Consider the following 15,075-nt stretch of genomic DNA (forward strand, 5'->3'; position numbering starts at 1 on the left):
AAGTTCCACTTACCCTCGATTAACCTCTAAACTTATGATTAAAAAATTTAGGATGTTATATAAGATGTGTAAAATCAATTTCTAAATGGAAGTTTAAGTAAGAGCATGTAGATATATAAAATTTAATTTCATACACTAAAACATAACATTAATTAAGGTTGATGGAAATATAAAGTGATAAAGGATGAGAGAGTGCAAACAATGATTTATCTTAATCCAATTCCACCACTTGAGCTTACGTCCAATCCCTAAGTAATAATTTGATATTTCTCCACTATAACAAAAGCTTATGTGCATTCGCCATAAGTTTAGTTCGAGCACTTGTGAGCCTTTACAACAACTCACTTTACTAGTGAGCTTCTTTTCTTAAGAGAACAACCTTTCTTGATTACAAGGAAATTCTCTTCCACATCTTTACAATGATTTTGAATATGTAAATCAATCAGTTGAAACTCTCTCTAATAGTAATGATAAGTATAATGAAATTCTAATACTCAAATAATAAAGATATAAATGATATTGGCTCAAAAATAATGATTTTCATATAATAAGAGTAATATAAACATGAATTTCATAGCTTAATGATTTCTGAGCTTAATCCCCTTCTTAAGATGAGTTTGGAGTTTTATAGCCTATGGAATGAAATAGGTGTCATAGACATAATATGACCGTTTATAGTTATTGTAGAGTGATTATAGTTGTTGGTGACATGTCACATGTGGAATAAAACTCATTCACACTTGAAATAGACATTTCACATGCATAGGTGACAAATCTTGCTTGAAATGTCATGCGATATTGCACAAGTGACAAATCATGTGTAGATAAAAAATGATTCACACTTGAATTAAACCATAGAAGCTTGATAGGTTATATTTATTACAAAATTTTCTTAGGCATTTAGGACCACATTTCATGATACAAAAACCTAAAATGTGCATTCTTAGTGTTAAATTAGGGTTTTAAGCCTTAACGAGAAAGTGTGCATATTAAGCGTATTTTAGTCATTTTTAATTTATTGGGAATTCAAAGAAAAATTGGATATTTGATGTGTGCATTAGTTTTAGGTCCATCAGGGTTGAAATATTTGGTCTTAAAAGTCACATTTGGACCTAGAGTTAAAAAATCAACATTTTAGGTTGACTTGTTTATTTAGTGAATTTAACCTAATTATGCATGCATAGCCACCTTGATTTTCTCATGTGTGTTTGTAAAGTTTTGAATGAATTTTAAAAATATATGTAAAAAGATATTAGGGTTTGAATACTTTCATAATTATCATATGTGCAAAATAACTTAGTAAAATTTAATGTTGTTGTCTTAGGGGACACTTTGCATGGAAGAAGCTTTAATTTAAGACTTGGTTTGGCACATGTGGTAACTTGAGCATGAAATTTCAGACCTAAATGGGCTTCAAAATGGTGTGACTTATCAAGGTTAATGAGGCACACAAGAGGTTTCCATGCACTTGCACAAAAAGGATCAAGTTGACTTGTCAAAGTTCAAGATAATTGTAATGTGTTTGAGAAGTTTTGAAGACAATTCCAGATCTGATTTGAGCATGGTTTGGACCTGATTTTCAAGATTTTTAAGGGGAACACAAGTGCTTAACATGTCCATGCACATATGGGATTAGAAGATTAACATTGGAATTATCACCCAAGTTGACTTGCAACCTAGACTACCCTTAACCTCACTTGACCTAATGACTTCTTTTGAGTTTAGTGACCACTTGTTTAGTAAATAGCCATCTCCAATTTCATCCAAAACACTTTTAGAGAGGTTAGGATCAGTTTTTCAGATCATTCACTCATAATTTCATATTTCAAACTTCAAGTTAATCAAATCCTCTCACTTCTCTCTCTACACTTCTACTCTCTCTTGTCCATATCTCTCAATCTAACCATTCAAATTTCACCAAACCACCACTATTATCTTCCTCTCTTCTTCCTCTACATAACCTAATAGCTTTCATTTGGATCAAACCAAGCTATCTTTGGGTGAAATCATAGTGAAGAAGACCATAATCTTGAAGATGCAAGGCTAGATTCTTGAAGGAGCTACTGTATGGAGAAGAAAACCTTGAGTTTGTATTATTTTCTAGGATTTAAATTTCTTCTCTCTACTTTTCTCTCTCTATAGTTACAGATTTGTATGACTCTTTGATCTTGTAATCTCAAGTAATGATTTATTTGAGAGAAGCTTGTTGCAACTTGAGTTTTGTTATATTTAGTGCATAACTTTGGCCTCTTCAAGTTGATTCATAATCTTAGTTAGCTTGATGAGTTTAACATGTTTTCTTGCTTATCATAATCTTTCCAACTTTAATGCATGTGAATATCTTCATGAATCATAAATTTGAGCATACTGATTCCTTCATATGTGCTTGACCTAATTGACTCATATTTGCAACACTTTAGTTAGGCTTCATGCTAGCCTTGCTTTGGCTTATTCTAAGACCATAATCTTGGATTGGGGTTGGTTAAAGAATTTGCTAAGTCTAACATAACTAGGTCACTAAAATGAAAGAGAAGAGAGAAGAAATCAAATTAGCTAGGTTGTAATCAAACAAAGATAGGTGACCGATTTCACATAGGGGTTCCTACTTTTAATGGGTTTAGACACACCTACTTTATTCCCCCTAGAATTAGGTTAATTAGCTCAATTAGTTTTCAGTTAAATCTATCCTAAATCAACCTTAACTTGTAGCACACTTTAAACCTAAATTTCCAACTAAGCCTCCTTATAGATATTAACCTAGGTTCACACTAATACTATATTAGTGTAGCTTAGTATTATTTTGCTAGGGTAGCGATGACCTTAGTCAAAGCTATTTAGTGAAAAAAAGGTTTTTAGGTGACATTTCATGTGTGGATGGGAAGTGATTCATACTTGAATTGCATGCTGAACCAATTCATGCATGAGTACTAGTTTCATTCAAGTATGATTTAGAGGGTTCCATTGCATAGAATTTCATATGACTACAACTCACTCAATATAGCTCCAAATCTAACAAATTATATATCATTGAAAAGCTCTTGAAGTATAGTTTTTAGCAAAAGAAGTTTCACACTTAAATTCAATGTAAATTTTGAGAAATGATTAAAAGAGTGAATGAAGGTTAACTATGAATATTGTGCAGAATCAATATCTTAACACTCAATTTCTAAACTTTATATCTTTCTCAATAAAACTCTATTTTGAATAAATAAGCTATTATTGAAAAGTTGGAGTCTATTTTCAAGTTAGATATGTTTTATTTTAAAAAGATTTGTGTAGTGGGAGATATGACTAAAAATATGATCAAAGGTAAAATCTAATTTTCTGCACAATTCTCATTTCAAAGTTTAGACTTCAAGTGTTCATAACTTTTTCAACATAGCTCCTTTTTAAGTAAGTAGATCAACTTTGAAAACCTTATGGAGTTAGTAATTAAAACATTGAAAACCTTATGAGATATATAAGATCAAGGATGAAAAATATGATTGTACAAAAATATATCTCACTTTTTCTCTAAAGAGTTAAAATGCACGTTTTGATTTAAAATATCTTGAGCCAATGTTTTATATCTAAATCAATAAGTCTAACATAAAAGCTTCTAGCCTAATGATATAATATCTATCAAGTCTAAGGCTTCTAAGGTGTAACTTCCTCTAATTGTCCACCTGACATTAGGAGGGTTTAACCTAATCACCACAATTCCCTATCAAGTTGAGCTCAGAAAATTGTTTGAAAAGCTAGCGATCCAAGACTTCATTTTCAAAACCATTAAAACTCTTAACATTTCAGAGCTATACAAGTAGACAAAAATCACATGCATTCATCCCTTTCAAATCATCGTTTAAAATTATAGAAATAAGGTCAGGTTACAAGACGTGCATTGTGGCATGTGCCATACACTGTAATGTGATGTGCAATGCATTGTGGCGCACATGACAAATGTAACCTCCTCTTATATCCACTTGATACAAGAGAAGATTAACTATATCACCACATAAATCACACCAAACAATAAACAAATGCTTTGTTAAAAAGCTTGAACCCAAGACTCTTTTTGTAAAATTATTAAGATCACAACACGTCAAAGAATTACATAGCAGAAGCAAGTCACATGCATTCATACAAATCATGGCATGTGTCACCATGCATTACGGCGTGCCTGTCTGAAATTCTACTATCATTTTGATAGCAAAAATGATGAACTTTTAGCATGTGCCATTTTCACATAGACATCCGATCAGAATGATTCAAGTGCCCATATATAGCTTAACTCTTAAGCTAACTAATGAGACAGGTTTGGACACAATCCATTGGTCCGATTAAATTTTAGACATTAGGGTACAAAAAGTCACATTTTTAAAAAACATTTGCACATCCAAGCACTCAAAACGATTTTGTTCTCTCATTAGACCACACAAGGCCTTGAATCAATTCCAAAAGGACCTAATACACCTGGTTGACCACAATTTATCACAACCATGCATATATATTAAAATTTGACCCTTCTACGGCTAATTTTCACATTTCATATATTTACATACTTTGTCATCTCTTGGCACAACTCTGCACACTTAGCCCACTTAGCCTTTTACTCAACATAATCATATATATATTCACATTCACAATACAATCTTAGTCCCAAATTACTCATTTCATCATAATTTCTCATTTGGGCTTAAGATTTACCATCAATCACATAACTTCAACATAAACATGACCAAGTCATAGCCCCTAAATTCAAATCACCACAAATATGCACAATCGGGCTACAATTTCACAAATCCATTACTCAAACATGCATGCAATCCTATGACAACTCATCTACATATATTTACACAAGATCTTAGTTTAGTTCATTACACAACTCTGAGAATACATAGCTTCACAACTCAAGCCGATCCAGACTCTCTTCTCTTGCCCTGATCACTGCTCGGTCTTATAAACATGTAACCACAGGGGTGAGATAAAAATCTAAGTAATAGAATAACTCATTCTTATTGACTATCACATGCAACAATATGGAAGTAAAGCTTATTATATTGTTTAAAATCTCATGAACACATTATATATCACACATTCGCTTAACTCACATCAATGTTCTGTATTTCACCACTTTCTCATGTATAACATTCCACAATATCTCATAACATCTCATAGGATCATATCATATGATATAGCATGATCACTATCGACCAAACCTTTAAATCACCCTGACACACAACTATAGGCTCGCCTTAGACTAATGTACACTTTCATTAGCCTTGAGCTCACCTACAGTGGTAAAATCATCTGGCTAAGATGTTCTAGGGCACATATGGACTATAGTTTCTCTAAATACTCACAATGGGGTGTCATTGACTCTAACACTGCATCACAAAGATACTAAGGAGTCTCACATATCTCCAACATCACACATTAACAAGCATTAAGGAGATCTTCTCCAACTCCGCACCTTACAAGGCATTAAGGAGAATTATTTCTAACACTGCACCTTGTTAGGTAACAAGGAAACCTTGCCAAATGGTCTTTATCATCTCTTCCACTTAGGTGAACTCCCACCCCTATAATCATGCTTTATGAACCATTTAAGGTTTCCATTTACCATTTTACTTATTAGTATATATATATATATTTACATACCATTTAAAAACACCCATTTCAATGCTTTTATTCAATCAAAAACTATTTCATACAGATTCACACAATGCTATAAATCATGCTTAATCCAAAAAAAAGTTTATGCACTACATAGAATACTAACATACAATTATAATAAATAGTTAAAAAAGGAAGTTATTTAGTTACCTCAACCCTTCTATCACTAGAAAGGTTACCCATGGAGTTCAACTACCACAATATCTTATCTTGAGCTTCCTTCCTCTACTCACCCGTCTAATATGCCAATCTAAATATATTTGGCACATTTTAGTCATTTTGTCCATTTTGATCAAAAACTCATATCTACTACCTAGGTCTATATTCATCCTTAAACGCTTATTCATTTATTCATTCTAGGTTTATTATTACTTGTTTATAACTTTACATCACCTTAACTGATCTTATTTCACTCAAACTAAATTCCTACCCTAACTTTCTCTTTATCAGGGCTAAAATTGAGCCTATGGGTTCAGAGCTCTACTATTTAGCTTTAAACCAGTCGCAAAGCTCTAATTTAACTCCCAATAACCTTTTTATTCCTATTAGGAAAGAATTAAACCCCTCAAATTCAATGATTCATTTTTCTAATAACTCATTTTTAGAGAAATTTGTGTAGAATGGAAGGTAAGAGTTATATGTTGCTTACCTTATAAGTTATTGATCAAAATCACCTTCCAATGACTTGAAATAGATTGGTTTAGCTTCCCAACCCTTCTTCTCTCCTTCTATTATGTGTTTTTAAAATTCTCCCTTCTGAAATTTTTGAAATTTCACGACTTATGAAGGAAATTTCTAATCCATGTGTTGCGACACATATAGCACAAGCCGCAGCACATGACTATAGCAGTAGAATCATGGGCTCTTCTTAGACTAATGTACACTCTCATTAGTCTTGAGCTCACCTATAGTAGTAGAATCACCCAGCCAAAGATGTTCGAATGCACAATATGAACTATGGTTTTCCCCTAATACACACAATGAGGTGTCATTGACTCCAACCTGTATCACAAAGATACTAAGGAGTCTCTCATCTCCAACATAGTACCTTAACAGGCACTTAGGAGATCTTCTCTTACATAGCACCTTTCAAGGCACTAAGTAGAATTGTTTCCAACATCATACCTTAACAGGGTACTAAGGAAACCTTGCCATATGGTCTTTCTCATCTCTTATACTCTCGGGTGAACTCCCACCACTCAGATCATGCTTTCTTGAACCATTTAAAGTTCCCTTGTACCATTTAACACTTTCTTACACATTATATATATATATATATATTACACTTTACATTACAAAACACAATTCCAATGCTCATTTTAACCAAAAGTCATTTTACACACATAATCACTGAATGCTATAAAATATGTTCAATTCAAAACCATTTCATGCATTACATAGCATACTAACATATAGTTACAATAAACAGTCAAACAAAGGAAGCTATTCAGTTACCTCAACCATTCTGTCACTAGATAGGTTACCCTTAGGTTTCTACTATCGCATAAGCTTATCTCAATCTTCCTTCCTCTACTCACGTGTCCAATATGCCAATCTGAACACATTTTAGTCAATTGGTCCATTTTGACTAAAAACTCATTTTTACTATTTGTGACTATATTAATTCATCAACTCTTTTTCATTTATCATTCTAAGTCCATAACTACCCAATTATCACTTTACATCACCTCGATTTGTCTTATTTCACTTAAGATAGATATTTGCCCTAACTTTCTCTCTCCAAAGGCTAAAATTGAGCCTCCGAGTTCAAAGCTCTACTGTTCAGCTTTAAACTAATAGTAAAGCTCTAATTTAACTTCTAAGAACCTTTTTATTACTATTAGACAAGAATCAAACCCCTCAAATTTCACCAATTTAATTTTCCTATACCTCATTTTTAGAGAAATTTGTGTAGAATGGAACGTAAGAGTTATACATAGCTTACTTGGCAAGTTATCGATCCAAATCACCTTTCATTATTCCAAAATGTCTTAACCTAGCTCCTCAGCCCTTCTCCTCTCTTTGTTTCATGTGTTAGTCAATTTCTCTCCTCTAAATTTTTTGAAATTTCATGATTTATGAAGGCAAATTCTGGTCTATGCGCCGCAGCACGTGGTACAGTGAGATTTATTCTTACCACGCGTACTTGCTTTGACCTGAAATGCACTCTTATCGCCTATATCTGTTCATACAACACACATACAAGTTAAAATACTAATTAACTATCTGAATCTATAGTCCTACATTAATTTCTACTTTACCTTGATTAACCTCTAAACTTAGGATTAAAAAATTTAGGATGTTACTATATTCCTCATCATATCCTGTAATTCTTCTAAAATTGCATCATTACCCTAGGGCCTTTGTTGTTGTTCCACTTGTACATCTGGCTGTACCTCTCATATGGGCCCACCATTCTCCAGGAAATTACTGGGTAAATTATCAACATTTTCAGGTGCTTCTTCTAACCATTTTTCTCCCATCCTAAGGAAGAAACCAAGTAAAGAAGGGGAATTAGTAGGAAAATAAAGGAAATGAGACAAAGGGAAAGAGTTCTGTACATAAAGTTGCCAACTAATGAATGTAATAGACACATCACCACAATCAGCTCTGATACTAAAATATAATGTCTACCTTGACATTATCAAAATTTACCACACAATCACAACAAACAATCATAATTAGGAGTAAGGATTGCTCCTAAGCTCACATTATATATAAGGGTTAAAACTAATAATCTTTTAAAAATAATTGTTAAATATTTAGGATCCTATAAAAACCCTTTAAATTTGTAGTTTGAGTTCAAACTTAATGATTTATAAAGGTATGGGAAGCATGGAAAAGTTTTGAGAAGCAACACTTAAAATAAGGCCAAAAATGTCATTTTTAAGTATTTTGGCACATGCATCATGGCTCGTGGTTTATGTGCCGCAGCATGTGGCACAGAAAGGCAAGTTTGACCACTGTACCGTGTGCCATAGCTTGCATGCAATGTGCCATGGCGTACGTGTCTATGACAGCAAATGACAGCTTTTTAGGACAAACTTTGAATGCACACCATTTTTACATCCGATATCCAATTGGAGTGATTCAAGCGCCCACACAAAGCTTATTCAATAAGCTAACTAATGGTATATTTTGTTAGGATCTAACGCTGTATGAGAATTGTAGACACTTGGATGCAGTAGTTAGTTTTTAAAGCAATTTTCAAGCATCCAAGTACCCAAAACTGAAAACTTATACCATTATCTCGTTTTGAGGCTTGAACCAAGTCCAATGGACCAAAATACACCTGATTGAGCATTCAAACATATAACAATGTGCAAACACAAAATTTGGCCACTTAATGTCAATTTCACCTAATATGGCCAAAATACAAACTCAACACCACATACACTATTTGGCCTCTATTGCCATATAATACACCACATATACATTGTCACCACATATATAAAACATTCCTTGCACTTGTATTAATATTTTAGCCTATCACCATAAAAATTGCCACATATTCATATCATATACAATATTAGGCTAAAATACAAAATAACATACTATCAAACAAGTGCAACTAATCAAAATGATATGCATTCCTACTTGGCAACATATAATATCATTCACATAAGTTTATGTACACAAATCAAAATAAAATTAGGCTTTACAATGATAATGTAGAAAGTATGCTAGCCCTTGCCCGATTCCTTCCCTTGCTCAGTCTCAGTGGTAGAACCTGTAAAATGATAACCACGGGGTAAGATAAAAATCTCAGTAACTAAGATAATCTACATTATTGATTAACATGCCAAGTTATAAACAAACTATCAAATAAGCATAACAAACACACTATATAAAATCACCACAAGTTACATGCATGATCACTAATCATTTAATCCTCCAATACTCCTGACTGAACCAATAAGCTAATTTATGAAGCCAAACCACATATATGGTCCCCAAGCTCACCATCCATGGTAGGACTATCCGACCAAGGTGTCCTAAACTACTTTTGGACTACTGTTTCCCCCTATTACAAGTAATTGGGGTGTCATTACTCCAACATCACATCCTACGGATGCTAAGGAGCATATTTTCCAACTCTGCACCCTTTTAGGTACTAAGGAGAGTAAGTCTCCAACATCACATGCTTTTTCAGGCACTAAGGAGAAATAAGTGCTACACTTGGCATCCTGGGGTATTAGCAGTACCATATGAACTTAATCTTCACTAACTTCACTAGGGTGACCTCCCACCCTCTAATGTGCCACATTTTACTATATATCTCTACTCATTTTCTAAAATAGTTAACTTTTACAAAATTCATACATATATACATAACAAATCATGTAAGAACAACTTGAGAATAACTTATACAAGGTAATAAATAATGCAAATTATCTAGTTACCTCAATCCTTTTGTTACAAAAGGGTTACCTATGGTACTAAATCTCTTCTTGTGTCAGGCAAGTTTTCCCACACCACAATCTACATCAAGTACTATATGTTAATTTTTAATTAACACAAGTACTATTATCTATCCATAACATCCCAATTCTCCTACTTCTCACTCATATTCTCAACAAATGGGCTTGCCAAGATTATAATTTGCTCACAAATGCCTTCAAGCCTTCCTCTAACTCTATCACAATATAACACTTGACATCTCAATTTATCATGCCACAAAACCCTATAATCAAGCTAGGGCTTTATATAATTTTCACCAAACAATTATTTAACATCATATTACACATATGCAAGGTTAAGAAACTTAAATCAATCCTTTAGAGTCAATAGAAACCTTTAAAACATAGACTCATATCTTAATCCATTCAGAGTAAATTCTCCTACTTCTAAATTCCATGGAAAATGAGATGAAAATGTAGAGAAAAAGGGTAGTAAACTTGCTCAAGAGTTTGAAGGCCCAATTTATCTTCAAAATCCTCCCAAAATGATGTCCTAGCATTGCCCAAAGCTTTTCCCTTCATGTTCTAGGTTTTCTACCACACAAATTGACTTTTTTTGATGATTTTTGAAATTTTAATCTATCTACTATGCCATGCACTGTAATGCATGCCACATAAGCCGCAACTCACGACGCAGCATGTAACATCCCAAAAATTTTAAGACCCAAATTTAATTTAAAATAAAATATCTATAATTGAATTAAAATTAAGAATAATTTAATAGAGGTCTAAAGTTAAGTTTTACTAAGCAAAAGTTTGGTTTTTTTATTTTTAACTATGGAAAAAATATCTATAATTGAATTAAAAGAGAAATAGAACGCAAAAGCGAAAAAGGAAAGAAGGAAAAGAAACGCATGAGAGAAAGAGAGAAAGAATAAAGGAGGAAGAGAGGGAGCTAGAGAGGAGATTCGAGAGGCTTTGCGGCCATTGCGAGCTTAGCTACACAATAGGTAAACTCCCTACTTCAATCCTCTTCCCTCCCTCTTAATTTTCTTCAATTTTCAGAAGAGGAAATTTCTAAATTTTCATCCCAAATGCTTTATTCTTGAAAGCTTTAGTTTCTTTAGGTCCTTGGGAGGTTGTTTTGAGTTTTTATATGGTGCTCTAATGTTTTGAGTGAATAATTGGATGAAAAGAGGTATTTTGGGAACAAATTAAACCTCGAACGATTGGATTTTGCTCTTTAATGGTTTAAGCCTATTGTTTTAGTTATAATAATGCTATTTGAAGCCAATAAAATTTAAATTAAACTTTAGTTTTTATTATAAGGGCTCATTGTGAAAGTTGGTAATACTAAGTGAAGGTTTTTTGTTCATTAAAAATTATATGGTTTAAAAATTGGCCTAGTGGCTAATAAATATTTTGGTGGTTCAGTGATATTATGTGATTGGTCAGTTTAATATATGGACCATTAGGATGGATTATGACTCATTAACCCAAGTTGTGCGGTATGAGTCATAGTCTTCTTTTATACTATTTGCCATAAAGAGTGATGTGGATCACTTATATGTTGTAGGGATTGATGGTGGAATTTGTTTGGAAGTTAAAGGACAAGCCAAGTCTTATTTTGTATAAGGAGAACCCTTTTAGTACTAAAGGTTGAGGTAACAGGGAAATTTATATTTTGTATTGCTTTGTTTAGCTATTTTTGAGTAGATAATATTATCTAGCATGCAATAAATATTTTAAACAATTAAATGCAAATAAAATGTGTTTTTAGAAGGGTTTATAGGGTATTGCTTTAATAATAAAGCATTTATATTTATTATCTATTTATTAATGATATTACTTATGGAAATAAGATTATTAGCATGCATTGTGATCATAAAAAAATGAGGAGTTGCACTTAGCGAAGTGTAACTAGGTTTGGTACCTTAGATAGGTTAAGAACTACTTAAGAGATGAATTATGAGTGTTATACTACCTTGAGTGTTGAAAGTGGTTAATACTTGGGAAAGGTAGAAAAGGGTAGGAGGCATGATCTCGGTGGGAGTTCACCATTGGGAGATGTGGTCTTTTGATATTCTATGGCTCACTGTTAGTACTCAGTGTTACCTTTCATATTGTGAGCTCAATACAGTAAAGTGGTTAGTAGATTGAGTGTTCGACACCTCTTAGTGGGAGAGGAAATCCAACATATGAAGTTTGAGGTTGAGTACCTAGGCTAAGGTAGCCCTCACATAGAGAGTAAGTCAGGCTAGCTTTGGGAGGGAGTTAGCTTTGACTACTTAGGATTCACGTCGAAGGGGCACAGGCAGTTGGTGGATCAAATCATGCCTTAGTTTATGTTTTGTACCTATGGAGGTACAGTGGGTATAAGGTTTACGTACAAGCTAAAGAGTGCCAAGGGGCATTTTGTTAGTCAGGAAAGGTCATATTGGCTTATCTCATACATTCAAGGATTTTAATTAGTTAAATATATGTTATTTTAAATATATATTATTTACTTACTTGACTATGGCTTTCCTTGTAATAAGGAATATTGATTTCTCTGTTACTGAGACTATAGTTGTCTCACCCCTTTCTTTACAATATTTACAAGTATAGGTGAAGGATCCATTGGTGGACGGGAAAAAGAGCCAAGCTAGGGGTTTGCTTATGGATCGTAAAGATCTGCAACCTTTTTCTTTTGAGCAAGTACAATGTAATGTATTTAGGATTAGGGTGCCAGTAGGATGTGACTATATAGACATGTGAATATGTATGGATTGTGTGCTTGTGTATGAATTTTTTCTGCTTGTAAACTTATGTTTAGGAAACTTGGTTATGGTGTGTGGTTTTGATGGATTAATTTGATAGACAAGTTTTCACTATAAGAAAATGTTTATTTTGGTGTACATATATGAATATGTATGATTTTACCCGCAAGTGCAAAGTGGTTGCATTATAAATTGTATACTAAAGGCAAACATGCACCTTGGATAGAGAGAGTGGATGCGTGGACCCTACGGGGAGCTCTGAGCCAAGTGAAAATGTTTAGCATGTGCATTTATATAAATACATGGTATTTGGATTGATTTTTGACCACTCTTGTATGATTTGTGCATTTTAGGGGTTTAGGGTCCATTTGAGAAATGGTACCGAGGTGGTCAAAATTTGATGTGTGGGAGTTTTTCATCATTTGAATGTTCTATTAGGCACTCTTGGTTCTTTGACATTTTCAAAGTGTTTCCACAAGTTTGTAACCCTTAGGATGAGATTTGGATAAATTTGAAAATGATTTTTACCAAAAAGTTGCACTTTTGCATCCGGGTGTCCAAATTTCAATCTGACCATTGGATTTTTCTGAAATTTGGGTCAAAAGTAAAAATTTTATAATCTTCATGTGGGTTTTAAAATCACCTCTGTTAGAGATTGAACAAGAAAACAGTGCGCTACGGAGGTTTGTCTAGAGATACTGTCATGACAACAACAATTGTTGAAGTTGGGCTATACACGAAATTTGATCTGACCATTGGATCTTTTTGAAATTTGGTAGACTTATAGTACTCTTTGGATGTGACACATAGATTCTAGAATCACTCCAGTCGGGGGTTGGATGATGAAATGGTGCATTCCAAAATTGGTCTGAATGTGCTATCATGATAGCAAAATGCCAAACTTTTAATGTGTCCAAATTTTAATCCATCCGTTAGATCTTTGTGAAATTTGGAACACTCTTATTACTTATTAAAAAATGACATATGAGCTTTGTAATAACTTTAATTAGAGGCTAGACAGTGAATCAAAACCTCTTGGAAATTTGCCCAAGAGGGTTGTCATGATAGCAAAATTAATGCTGTCATGATATCAATCAATTGCCCCTGTTTGTCTTATTTGCCTCCGTGCACTACATATTAATCCTTAATACTTTTCAAAGAGGTTTTATATGTGTGTTTTGCTATTATATAAATTATTTAGTGATTTAAAGGGTTTGTTTTCTAAGTTAGTTTTAGGATCAACTCTTTAACTATACTTAGTTTATTGGTTGTGGTGTGTTTTTAGTAACACTCGAGACAAGTGTTACATAGCGCCACCCGACTTGATCCAACCTCCATCCTAACTCAATTTAGAGACAAATATGACCTAAAAAGCCAATTAGCAACCCAAAAACATAATTAAATTAATTAATCATCTTTTTAACTAATTTATCCCTTAATTAGTCAATTTTTTTTCAGATTTGATGTTTTTAGATATTACACACCCCAACAGGAACTAGGAGTTTTCAGATTGCCTAGATGTCCTATGGTAAGAGTCCCATAATATGTTGTACTAGGTTACCCATGATAATAGCCTGTATAATACTGCACTGAATGTCCCATGGTGCTAGCTCGACTACATGGATTTTTTTCATTCACATCTCCATACACACATATTCTTACATATCTTTAGTGAACTCTCACCTCCTATAATCATGCCTTTTCATAGTTCAATACTTTTTCACACGGGCACAACATATACTTTTATTCATAGCATACATACATACATACATATGTATATTTATTCAAAGCTAGAAATCCTTAAACTTTCTTTTTATAAATCCATTTGATGCTAAACCTATTTTTCAATACTAAATCATACATAAAAACCAACTAGACCATAGTTATACAATTACTTCTATACAGTTATAATAACTAATAAACATGATAAACTATATGGTTACCTCAACCATTCTATTCAATAGAAAGGGTTACCCATGATCCACAACCCTATTCGAGTTTCTTTTGCTATTCAATATCACACGCTAAAATCTACACAAGATTAACAAACCAAAGTCAATCTTATTATTGATAAGTGCCAATTATCACAATTAAGTGCCTAATCACTATCATTTCAACAATTCTCACTCGATCACGCATATTACAACCAAATACCACTCAAAACAAACTCTAGCTCCCTCACAAACACATTCTCTCTTACTGCTCTCTCTCTAGATTAGGGAAAATTGTGGCCATAGCTTCAAAGCATTATTATTCCAACT

This window comes from Prosopis cineraria, unplaced genomic scaffold (assembly GCF_029017545.1).
Source record: "Prosopis cineraria cultivar Desert tree isolate PC_DT_omini unplaced genomic scaffold, ASM2901754v1 PC9, whole genome shotgun sequence".
Classification (NCBI taxonomy): Eukaryota; Viridiplantae; Streptophyta; class Magnoliopsida; order Fabales; family Fabaceae; genus Prosopis; species Prosopis cineraria.